This window comes from Haliaeetus leucocephalus, unplaced genomic scaffold (assembly GCF_000737465.1).
Source record: "Haliaeetus leucocephalus isolate CR32 unplaced genomic scaffold, Haliaeetus_leucocephalus-4.0 Scaffold135, whole genome shotgun sequence".
Lineage (NCBI taxonomy): Eukaryota > Metazoa > Chordata > Aves > Accipitriformes > Accipitridae > Haliaeetus > Haliaeetus leucocephalus.
This window is the reverse complement of record NW_010972571.1, coordinates 41,829-55,157: the sequence shown is the minus strand read 5'-3', so window position 1 is coordinate 55,157 and position 13,329 is coordinate 41,829.

Genomic DNA, 13,329 nt, shown 5'->3' with positions numbered 1-13,329 from the left:
GGGGTCTGCTCTGAACCTCGTGACTCAACGGGAGGGATCTCCTTATTCCCTGAATCGATGTATATGGTTACACGGTTTACAGAAGTAGTCTTACGCCAATTCCTGTTGTGAGAAACCCTGCCATCTACTACCACGCCTCCCCAGTTCAGTTTACTTCTGCCATGAATAAAATCTTTAACTGATCATTTGGTGTTGTTTCACCTTAATTTAGCCCGAGGGAATTTCGAATTAAACACGATTCCCTGGTCTGTCCAGTCTGCTTCGTGACAACAGTTCACATCATTGATGTTACTTGCAGTTACTTAACTGGTTTAAGCATAAGTCTACCTAACCCCAAGCTTAAGTGCAGCAAAGCTTTACATTTGGAGGGAGAGACTGCATACAAGAAAGGTGGGAAAAACAAAAAGAAATCTACCTGAATTCTACTGAGACAAAGCATGTCCTAAACTGATTTTATAATTAGAACCAAAAATCTGTAAGACAAATTTGTGACACACTATTATATAAAACAAAAATAAGGTGAACTATACTAGGAGGGAAAAAAAGTCCTACATATATCACTTGTATGGGCCAAAGCTCCCAATGAGGTCCAAGGGAGGAACTCAATTCATTCTCTAATGAATTGAGAATGTTTCCTGAAAAATCTTCTATTTTTACGCCATATTGATTTTAATTTTAGTCCCTGGTAGTAGCTGAGGGGTTCCATTTTTCTGCACAGTTTCTTCCCAGTTATGAAACAGGTGCTGTGAGGATTAGTTAAGTGTCTATAGAATGAAGAAAAAAAAATTTTTTTTAAAAGATCCTGCTGTTAAGCTCTTTACGATATAGCATATCCAGTACCTTTAGAGTTAACATACTTACAAATCCTGGACAGTGATGGAGTTTCTTTCTATAAAACATCCCGTTTGGATGAATTTGTGTACACTTATGTTTTCTAGACACTGTGATGCTTTCAATCAATACACTACTGCCAGGAGTCAGTGTGCAGTTTTCTAAAGCAGCTTAAGAGGTGAAGCTGAAAGCCTTTTCCTGTAAAGTGAAAGTAAATTACACTACTCAATTACACTTACAATCATTTTATATTGATTTTTTTCTTCCTTAATTTTTGAGAAGTCTGTTTTGATAAGCTTATTATGCATATTGATAAGACAAATCAATTATTTTAAAAAAATCAACCTGAACCAGACTCCCCCTCATTTTCACCATTTAGGCTACAGTACTTGCCAATAACTGTGAATAATATAAATTTTAAATTACACTCTTCAGTGAATATATTTATTACTGTCATATCTGAGCAAGAGGAAGCAATTGCAATACCAAGTGATGACGCGTACTCATCAAACCAAAAGAGATCAAAGGATCTGAAACAAATACAAGACAGAAAAGGCTTTCATGAGCCAAAGCCCTCTGCAGCAATTCTTTGAAGACAACGTGCCTCCTCCTTCTTAGTTAGCAGAATTAAAGTCGACACAGCTCATGGGAGGTAAATTCCTGCTATTTTCCTAAACATTCTCATTCCTCTTATTTTCTTAAACATACACACGCATTTTGACACAAGTAATTAACAACAGTGTGCCAATTCTTCACCATTTTGACTGTAGTTTACACCCACTATCCTCATGCTTCCACCATTCTTCAAGTTACAAGATTTTGGGGCTCCAAACTGTCATTTATTCTATATTTATACAGCTACCAACCTCCCTGTGGCCTTTTCACACAATCTTTATATAAATATATGTCAGCATAAATGAAACAACAGTAATTATAATAACCTGTTCAACAACATTCAGCAAAGTAGACCTCCAATCCTGACTGCACCTCTTAACGTGCATGATATGAACAGTTCTAACTAATAATGACCTGTTCTGTTTAGCAAAGTTTTACTCTGAAATAAATCATCTTTATCTTCACGTCATTTTATTCTTTTGTAGTTTAACCGTCATGTGATCAGCTCGTGTGCTAAACAACACAAAACTAAATAAAAGAAAAAAACCCTTGAAAATGGCAGGTTCAGGTTTAAGCTTCTGATGTCAAGAATGCATTATGTCTCTGAAAAAAGGGAGCAACAAGCTTTCAAGAATATATCGAGCAGAAACAAAAACGAAAGAAAAGAGAAGCTTACCATTACTCGACAAATAAGTATAATTAACACTATACCTCTACACCTTTCAAGTCAATGATCTACATTACTTTAACTTAACTGAATAGTGTTCAGGAATAGCTGTTCCAGAATAACAATTTCATAATATTTCCATATCTGAACATTTTTTCTCGTTATAGCTCTTAAGACCTTTTTTTTGAAATATTTTTTTATGTGCAAACAAGCCCATATATAACCTGTACACATCTGCTAAATTTTGTAGTTCTAGAAGAAATCACACAGTATGTGTTGATTTCTTAAGTGGCCAGTGCTTAAAGATTTACTGTTATATTAATCATTAAAAATAATACACTTAACTCTTCAGGTTTGCACTTAAATTTCATTTTTTTCAGGTTTATTTTAAAAATCAATGGTATAAGGCAATTTAATGGATTTGGGAGGAGAATTTCTTGAGTTTTCTTTCTTGGAGCTTATTGAATGCACTAATCCATCACTTCTGAAAGGAAATAAAACAACTGTTTAGCAATGCGCAACAGCACTACCCAGCAACGCTACCCAACAGCATGCCCAGAAAACCTCTTTGGTTTATGTCCACGATACTTTTTCAAATTGCAGGAGAAATCACACAAACTGCAATATGGAAAGCTGCCACAGTGGTCACTCCAGGCACTGCATCAATGGAAACGCACCTCTTGAAGAGTTCCATAAAAACCTGAAACCTCCTATCCTAGAAATCATACTGTATCATGTGTGTACCTAAAATGCTACCGCAGCATAGGATGCTTCTTCACTTTGACAGTCAACTGTTGGTTCAGTCGGAGGAAAGAAGGTTATTACCTAATTTTTCATGGCCAGCAACTGGTGCTTTCAGGTATGCCTTAGAGCTCCCCTGCTTGTGCGCTCACTCAGAAACACCAAATAAGGCCTGAACCCAGCATTCAACATTTTGTATCAGACCTAAGGCTTTTCTCTCCCATATGCTTAGACATACTCATCTACTACCAAAATGACCAGAGGTTCTACATTAAAAACCTGTAAAATTCTCCCTCTGTTAAATAATATGGTCTCATAGAGCAACCCACTTCGTGAAGAGTTCAGGATCCTGTATTCTCTCTGTACAACATCAATAAAAACATCTCTTTTTCCTGTCTAGGTAATTTCATAAATTCTCACCAATTTGACATCTACTTACCTCCATCCTCCAGTTCATCCGTTTTATTTCTCAATGGTTTACTGATTTAATGCTGGTTTTAGTGTCATAATGGAAGAAGAGAAAAAAGCATGCCTGTCAGTCACTATTTCCATAGCTTTAATTTGTCTCCCAGCCTCAAGTGCTCACTCAGGAGCACTGAAGTTTCATCCATGACAGCCAGTTCTATTTAAGTCATTATTTACTGTTATTTTCTAAACTTAAGCAAAATTTCCAACATACACTGATACGTTAGAGACAAATGAGCACTAGGAAGCTTAGAAGTGAAATTCATCTTTCCATTTTTGTTAAGACATCAAAGGGTTCAATATTCTTTCAGTAAATAAGTTCATCAACGCAAAACAATCTAACTACATGCTTCAGATTGCAAAATAAAACAAATACAGAGCTATCACAGCATGATGCTAAAAGCTGTCCGTCATCTTGGTTTGCCTGGCAGGAGATCAGTAGTTATAGAGAGCATGCTCTCTCAAGAAGCAGGTATTTAGACAAATGATATATAATTTAAGTCTTGTACATAATCCTTGGAAATTCATCACCAATAAATTGACATGTTCTATACATATATGATGTAAAGGCACTGAATATTAAATATGTTATGTACCAGTACTTGGAGGAGAGGAGGTTTACTATGTAGCCTACAATAATTTGCCCCATCATAACAGCAGACATTGCTTTAATGGAAACTGCATAAAAATACTCCGATAAGCAACTACCCAGTCCTGCAAGCTGCTGATTTACTACCTCAATGCAGTGGGAACAGGAGGTACCAAGCAGCTTGAAGGGTCAGGACTTAATACGTTGTGCTCATAATAGGTTTTTCATTTAAAAAAACAAACTCTTGTACAAATAATTAATTCAGCTTTATGACACTTCTGTGCACTACAGAAATTTGATTGCAATATTCAATTTTTTTGTAAAGCCCTAAATCTTGGAACTTTGAGGAACCTTATATGAAAAACTCTGCTCTAGGTCTTAAAAGTTCATTAATTGCTAGCCTTAATACTGGAATCAAAAAGAATGAAATGTGACCCAGCTGTAGCTGGGTCATAAATCCAGCTGGGTCATACACTCATAAAGCAAAGGAGAAGAAGGAAAAAGCTTTTCAATCAAAGGAAGAAAGGGTTTGAGACAAATCTATATACTGTTCTATGCAGCATACTTTTAGTAAGGTTTTCCTATCTGGTCTCCTTGAAACTCAGGGGTGGGTTTTGGTTTTGGTTTTAACCTGCAACACAGCATGTCAACATCCCATATTTCAAACCTACCCCATTTTTTTCCCCTCTTTTAGCTCTTCGCTGTAGAAAGCAGGACCTAGAATTCATGGCATGCTGACTCAGCAGTACCTCTACCAGCTATATACATAAGAACAGCAACGCCAGGTCAGATTGGTAGATTATCTTGCAAAGTGACTATCAGTGGATACCTAAAGAAGTGTAAAAGGATACAGTGGGCATATAGCATATATATTTCATTAGTTTCCCAGCCTACATACAGCTCAGAGACTTTAGACAGAAGTGATGTTGTTGTGTTTAACAGCAGCAGAAGGATCTTTCTCCTGTAAAGTTATCTAAACGTGCTAACAGCCCACATCAGCCACTAGCATCCCTAATTTTCCATGCCAAAGAGGTCCACAGCTTACATATGTCTCTGTGCTAGGAAGTACCTAACCCTGAACTCTTAAACAGGATAGGATATGGTTCACTATTAAGTTACACATGTTTGCACACAATATAACTGCTTCAAAATGGGAGATACAATGGCTGGCACTGCCTGCAGGGCCACAGCACTGTATAATATGCAGAAATAGCACAGTGCTACATGCACACAAAGGTAGGGCTCAGCCACACAAAAAAACATACAACTGCCTTTAACAGCAACCACATAGATGCCTTGGAGAAGCTGAAAATGGAAGGATCTCTCTGGGTCTCTCATGATCCCCTCATCCTTTCCTCTTTCCTTTGGGGCACTCTGATCTAGTTTAGTGGGGAATTAAGGCAGAACCAGTGCAGTTTCACACAGTAGAAAAATATTACAACAGATACTCCATGTCTTTGGACTGCAAACTTAATGTTGAAAGAGCTGTCGGACTTCTTTTGCTTTTGAACACAGCACAGGCCCTCTGGCACGTTGTATATTGCTGGAGCAGAAGCAGCACCTTCTCCCAGGAACCACCTGCCTTCGCAGTGGCTGTGCCCAGTATGCCTGTACATGATGTGTGCTTGCCATTTTTCTTCCTTGCCGTAACACAAAGCCAAACATTTAACCAATTGATCTGTCAAGATAAGACAAATTTTTAGCAATTAAACATCTGCTCAACAAGCTGAACCTCATTTACAAACTGAGGTCTCCATCTCTTCTAACATTCAATTTTCTTCTGTGATGAAATAAAAAGTATAACACCAAAAACGCACTTCATAACACGTTGGGTTTTTTAAAAGCTACAAGCAATGTTTAAACAGTCAACAAGAAAGTGAGAAGAAGGAGAGGAATAGCTACATGACAAGCTTCTAAGAAGAAATTGAGAAATGTGACTTGACACACAGGTCGCAGCAGGTGACACGTGACTTACTGATGATAAGAAAGGGCCCACCTAGTACTTTCTACACTGTCAGTAATAATACCATACCGGAGACACCTTGTCCCAGGGGAATTGGGCTGCCTGATAAAGATATACTCAGAACAGATGTCTTATTTACTGAACTAATTCTTTTGTGATGACCTTGATCAATAATACCAGAAGCAAGGTGTGCAACACTTGTGCATTCCTCTGAATTTTAAAAATCCTTTAACCTCTCCTTACCTTACCAAACACATCAGCCTGTGCTGTCAAGTTTCAACCTATTCATTGGCAAACTTTAAAGCGTGTTAAAGTTACAAGGATGCATTGCAACATCAGTTTCCTTCTACCAGGATACACTCAGCCTCCAGCCCTGGGATTTGGATTATTGCTGAGTAAAACAGGGTGATGAAACTATTATTGCTGAATTGCGCATGATTCATAGTTGGTAATAACCACCTCCAATGTAAAATCCAAATTTACATTCTCATAATCAAAGGTCAGAAAAAGACAGCAAGAATGGGTCATTATTCATAGCAGTTAAAACTATACATTTACACTAGCTACTGTATATAATTCTTAGACAAACTGTGACTACACCTATGAAGAATGTGATATACACAGAATTACAGATTTATAGCTTCTTGTATAAAACCTGCTACATTTCCCTGCAACAAAAGCTTTTTCATGCAATATTAATGTGCCATTCCTTAACACACAGTTCTCCAAATATTTAATCTCCTAAGTATCTCCTCCTTTTGTAGGAGAGAAGAACAAGTGACAACAGACTGGCTCCCCAGCATGGGAACACCTTCTGCCAGCACTCAATGTTGCAAGCAAGGCGAATCCAGCCACTGTTGCCCTTTAGCCAAAGGTATGTTTATAAACAAAGCAACTGTAAAAAAAAAAATAAAATTCTTTGTCTAAAACCCCAGGTTTAAGACTTAACCTATGCACCATAATAGCCAAATTATTATAATCTGAAACATGTAAAACATTATGGGCACAGGCATACAAGAGGACTGTGTATGATACGCACTAACGTAAAATATTCCTGCCTATAATCGCTCAGCATTTGGCATTATCTAAGCCTCCTTAGAACCATCAAACAGAAGGCAAGAACCTGTCAATTGAACTGGTATCCAAAAAGGTCATCATCATGACAGCATGAAAGACTGTTTGTCTGATCCTCCACATATGTCTTTGAGACAAGCAGATCCGTAAGAAGAATAAGACTTTTGCTTCACAGAGTACCAATACAAGCTAAATTGGGAAGCAGACATGCATTGTACTGGTTTCCAGGCTATTTTATTCTCAGTAATCACAGTCTATACATTCAGTAACTAACTGTTGAACCAATCGCTGTAGCAGAATGGGGTACTTTGGCATTTTTCCCTTTTGAATTTTTATTATTTTTAATAAGAATGGTAAGTTCTTTATAATCATCAGATACAAAAGACTTCAGCTTTAATTTAGAGCAAGAACACCCTGGCCAGCAGAAGCTTGGCATGAGGAACAGAAATAAAAAGCACTCTTATTGCCCTTTAAAAATCAAAAGTAGCACCTTATCAGCATAATGGCAGCATTATTTAAATAGCTTTCATGCGCCACTTTCACAACACTATTTCTATTAAATCATTGAGAATAAACATCTATTTTCATTTACTAATCTTTTTCCCAATTAGAATCTCTCTGGATCTGTGTACAATAGTAATTTCATTTCTTCTCACTTGCTTGCATCTTAATTAAAATCAGCCTATGTTGACTTTCATTTTTATAATATATCTGCCTATTTCACATCATAGCACCTTCATGACCCCCAGAGAGTCATGAGCCTTTAATATTTTATTTTGACCTTGTTAAGTTACTGGAACCATCAAAGATTTTTCTTCTTCCCTCAGTAAGCATTTTTTTATCCTTCTCGAAACACAGGGTGTGTGTGAAAACACATAGTTGAGAACTATGCCGCCTTTAAACAACATATCTCTGTTCATCTATTTACAAAATAAAATTTGTTGCCTTTCAATTTATTACAAGAATTAGTTTATGAACCATAAACTTCATTACTAATTAAATGAGGATCACTGCTTAAATGATACTTAAAGGCCTTTTCCCCTGAGCTTCAGGACAGAAAAACAGTTTTCGATTTTCAATTAAAAAAAGGATAATTCATCATTAATTGGCGATTGGTGGTCATCTTCTACATAGGTATCTGCGTTTACAAAAGCAGGGAGTTTGTAGGGAGAAGCAGTATCTTTTATCAGAGCAGCAGACACAGCTGAAAAGCAAAAATGCCCAATGAGACACACAAGCCCTTCTCCAGGCCTGCAGCAGAAAGCTTGCCTATGTGTTTCAACTCCATCATCTGGTCTAATAACAGGTATTACTTGAAACGCGCACAGCACATGAAGAAGCATCAATTCAGATGGGAAGCAGAAAGGTCCAGAGCTATCCCTTCAGCCTAACACCTGCAAATTTATCTTTGGAGCTCGTAGAAAACACAAAATACTGGGTACACTGGCACATACATTTACATGTTTGCCTTGGGTCTTCGCCCAAATTCTCCCAGAGTTAACCACTCTCACAGCACAGGCTCAGACTCAGGCAAAGGTTTTGGCACAGTCCAAGTCCTGCGGGAGGAGAAAGCCTGATTACAAGCTATTGTTTAGCAGACTCATATTTGCATTTACCTTCAGTGTGGACCCTTACACGATAGATACCCCAAGCTATCTAACCTATCCACCCGTTACAGGGAGACTACCTGGCAGAAGACTTTTCAAGCAGAGCTCAAAGCCTTAAAGGCAGCTGGCATTTACAGCCACTTCACACTAGCTTTGGATGGCACAACTGCGCAGAGGCCGAGACATCCAACACCGAGGAATACCGCTGCATGGACCCCAGCTGGGAAGCATGCTGGATTTTTTGCTCCTTAGAGAAGCAGAGCAGGCACAGCCACAAAGGTCCCTTCACTCAAGCCTGTATTTACATTCCAGAAAGCAGAGCCTCAAGTTCATCAGTTGTCTTATGATCAGTATTTGGCTACCGGGTGGAGGAAACTGGATGCAGCTGGTGATAAAGTACAAGAGGTAAATTGTTTGCCAGGAAAAAGCTGAAAAGTTTCAACAACAACAACAAAAAGTTTAAAAAAAGAAAGATCAGAATGAGTGAGAATAAGGGTCAATACTAAGATGGGGAGTGGCAAGGGAATATGTCTATTTTAAGGAGAAAGCAGCATGAAGGAAAGCATAGAAACATGCATGGTCCTCTTTAGAGGATAGGAGAGAAAGAAAAGATGCTGCTTGTGGCTGAATCAGCACTTCATCTAGGGAGAAGAACAAAATTTAGGGGCTTGCAAGGAATACAGCTAATAGATCACCTGGGCATGTGCTATAGAAAAGATTACAGGAAAGTAAAGTGGAATTCCCAGTGGAAGTAATTACAATTTCAGCACTTCATATGCTGTGCAGATTTACCCAAGGTCCAAAGAAGAATACTTAATTTGACTGCTTATCATGCCAACCTTCTTCCCTTAGAACAGCATACCTCTTTCTCCCGCAGCCACCCTCAAACATGACTGTTGGTAGTCAGAGAAGCTTAAGTTCTGTCACCAAAAGCAGAGAGCTATATATGAAGAAATACAATACAAATACCCATGGTTCTCCTGTAAGGTTTGTTAGTAGTGAGTGCTAGCTTACTGAAAAAAATCCTTCACAGGATCCTGTCAGATGGGGCCCATGACAAGTACCTAATATTATCGAGCCTATAATTAACACCCTCACAGTGGCTGTTGAGACGAGTACACAGACCACAGACACGAGCTCTGAAGGAGGGACGGGTTCTCTAGCTGTGAGAGCAAAGAAGCAGCAGACTCCTAAGTACAAATACTTGCTTTACCATTAGTTGATAGCTGAAGTCACAGCTCTCCATGCATGTTAGCTCCCCATCTGTACAACAGCTACATCTAACCACCCTGCCATGTCACTGTGCAGGTAGTGCTTATAAACGACCACTCCAGGAGAGAACCAAATTCTGGTCTTTAATGTAGACACAAGTTCAAGTGAAGACTGCAAAACCCACCTGCATACTTACAGAAACATAAGTGGGCAAGCAGAATATCTACACCATACAATTCTTGGGCAGCTTCCTCACATTAAACATATTTGAGCTGTTTAACATTTTTTCTCATTGACACGAATCACGGGGAATTGAAACAGAAATGTTACATCGCAAATGGTCACTCGCAGTAACGCATTCTCAGGCTTCAGCAGTCAGTATTCACAAGCAGGCTTTCCAACCCCCCGGGGCCTAATCTGACTACTTTGTTCCTACAACACATCTGTGCTCAGCTGTAAAGAAGAGTAGAGGTGGACCCTGTCTAAGGAAGGAGAATTATCTGTATTTTAAGAAAGGTAGGTAAGAGAGAGAAGAAATCATCCCTTTAAAAAAGTGAATGAAAATTCCCATCTGCCACTCAAACTCCAATTTCAGCTACTATCACTCACTCAATAAATCCTTTTACTCCTGTAAGACGGATTCTAGCTAACCCTTGCCTTTCCATACAGGCAATAGAGGCTAACCAAACTCTTGATGTGAACAGAAGGAACCTGGAGATGCTCTGTACCACACTGTGTTCAGATAGGCCAGAATCTGGCTATCAACCAGTTCAGCTTGTACTCATGCATATGCAGGTCAGCTATTACCTCCAGAAGTTCTTAAAACAAACAAGTCACCTATAACTTCTCAAGTATCATGCCCTAGTGCTCAAACACAACCACATATTTGGATGCTATAAACACTAAGGACAGAAGCATGGCAGATCTTCTGTTGTCACCTCAAAACAACAGCAAACCCTAACAGCGGTCTCAATCTTGAATTATTTATATGGTCTCAAGATGACCAGCTTTATTTCTTCTCAGAACGTTTGTATATGAGCTTTTTTTTTTAAAAAAAAAAAAAAAGACATGCTTTGCTGAAGCTAAAAATGCATTTGCAAATACAGTAATTGTTTCTAGATTATTTCAAGATCTGAAAGGATTACATAAGCAATGCTTTAATTTGGCTTCAGAAGTTCCCTATGAGGTGAACAAACACTAAACTGCTCTTAAAGATAGGAAAAAGATCCAGCAACACATTACACAGCTCGATCAAGGCCAAGCATCAAGTCAATGGTAGAGCTGAGTCCTGTAGCATGGTATTCTGCTATCAACGACAAACTTCACTTCCTTTTTCCATTAGTAAAATGTATTGCGATACTATAACCTTCCCTCTCCTGTGGAATAGAAATAATTATACTGTTTGGAAGTCTTTATATTGGTAAGTTAAACATACATATAAATTCTACCAAATGAAATTTAAAAGCAAGACTGTTTGGTTAGATTATGTAAACAATATGCTCTAAGCCTTGCTGAGTTCTGAGAACTGAAACCACAGACAGCCAAAATACAGCTGCACACAGTCAGATACGGCGGGTCTGCTAATATTGGAAACTTTATCACGCTGCAGCAAATTTAACTTCTGATTAGTATGTGCACAGAAGCAATATAGACTGAATGCACTGGAACAAAACCAAAAACCACTCCAAGGTTGTAAGTTACAAAAGCCAAGGGCACTCAGTTATTTTATGAAGCACTTGACAATATTTATTAGTTGTACTACTGTGGCATCTAAGAGCCCCAAGCACGGGCCAAGGCTCAGCTGTGTTCATGCTTGCAAAAATACAGAACAAAAGATAAACCATAAACTGCTGTAGGCTGTAGCTAAGGGCTTCATACAAAGCAGGGTACTGTCGAGTGCCAAACCCCCTGACTTTTGAGTATGTACCTCTAAAGCCCAGGGTTCAGTTCCTCGGCTAGATGTTAAGTTTGGTGCTAGATTCACCTGCTGGGTGGGAGGCCACCTGGAGTTAGCTGATATCAACTGCTCGGACCAAGGATGTGCCCAAACTCCCACTCTTCCCTGCGGTTCAGGCATTTGAACCAAGACTGCAAGGGAGACACGTCTGTCAATTCAGGAGACAGATCCGGGAGCCTAGATTCGGTAAAGCCAGAGGGGATTCAGAGGTATGCACTCAGCATCCTTTCTCAGAAGCTGGAACAGTATGCAAGCAAGACCTTGAGATTCGTGGAGCAAGGAAGCTATGCACATGGGGGACATGCTTCTGCAGCTTAATGGTTAGAGCACCAAGGAAGAGAGTCCCAGGTATCCAGTCCAGGCTTTTAGGGTTGTTTCTGGGTTTATCAAATAACTTAGATGTAAAAATATACAAACTATCCATAAAATAAAATTCACATTGCCCAAACGAGTACCTTAACTACCAAGCTATTGAGTTGGGTTCACTCTTGCTTGTTTTCGCTCCGGTACTGTGACTCTTGCATTGCGAGCGTGAACACAAGGCAGACCTTCTCATGCCTACTTCTTTCAGTCACTTTCTAGTTAAGGCAATTAGAGCTCACAAGGTCTGTGGTTTTTATTAAAAGAGTTGGAATAAATATTAATTTTAGGACCCAGTTCTTTCTTTGGATCTGGCTGTAAGTGTCGCACGCTGGAACAGTGACCTAGAATAAGCTGTGTAAGTCACATACACCATCTTTTAAAAAACCACAGCTGCTTATTGCTTTTAAATTTGTGTTTTTCTACAGTTACACTGATAGTCAAAGGAGCTTGTCTGCTTTTCGCAGCACATACTGCTATGTTTAAGAAGCGCTCTTACAGACTCTCAATCTGGCACCTCAAATAAAACACTGAGTCACAAGTCCCTCGAACCCCGAAGTTGTTCATCCCGCTATTTACTCGTTCAGCCCACTAAAATGCCAGGAGATCCCTCCCCGCCAGTTTCTCATAACTTAAATATTAAAACGACCGAGCTAAGAAGCAGGCATCACTGCTTTCAATTTCAGGCTGCCTCGCTCAGAAACGCAGCGTAACTTTTCTGTCTTCCTGCGGCTCTGCAGCGGAGCCAGCCCTCCCCGTCAGGAGGACGGCAAGCCGCACCACACCGCCTCCCACCCCAGCACCCCCAAAACCCCCCAAAAGCCCCGCAGACCCGCGCACGGCCCCCGCGGCCGAAACCCCGGGGCGGTTTTTCACCCGGCGCTTTTTTCCTCCGGATCGGGAACCGAATCGTTCCCCGCACTGCAGAAGTACTCGAACCGCCCTCAAACCAAGGGGCAGGTCTGGCAGTCTCCGAGCGGCGGGGCACCCCCCGCCCGGCCCGCGCAGCAGCCGCGCAGCACACCGCGCCGAGGTGCGACGCGGGGCCGGTCCCGCTCCCGCTCCCGCTCCCGCCCCGCGGGGACCGCGCCAGAGGACGCCGGTCAGCAGGGCCAGGTGGTCTCCGAACGCCCTCGGCCACCCAAGCCCCGAGGCGGGGGCTCCCGCGAACGTGCCGGCCGCGGAGCTCCCCTCGCCCCCGCCCCACACAAAGGCACGGCGGGGAGGCGAGCCGGGCCCCGCCGCGCC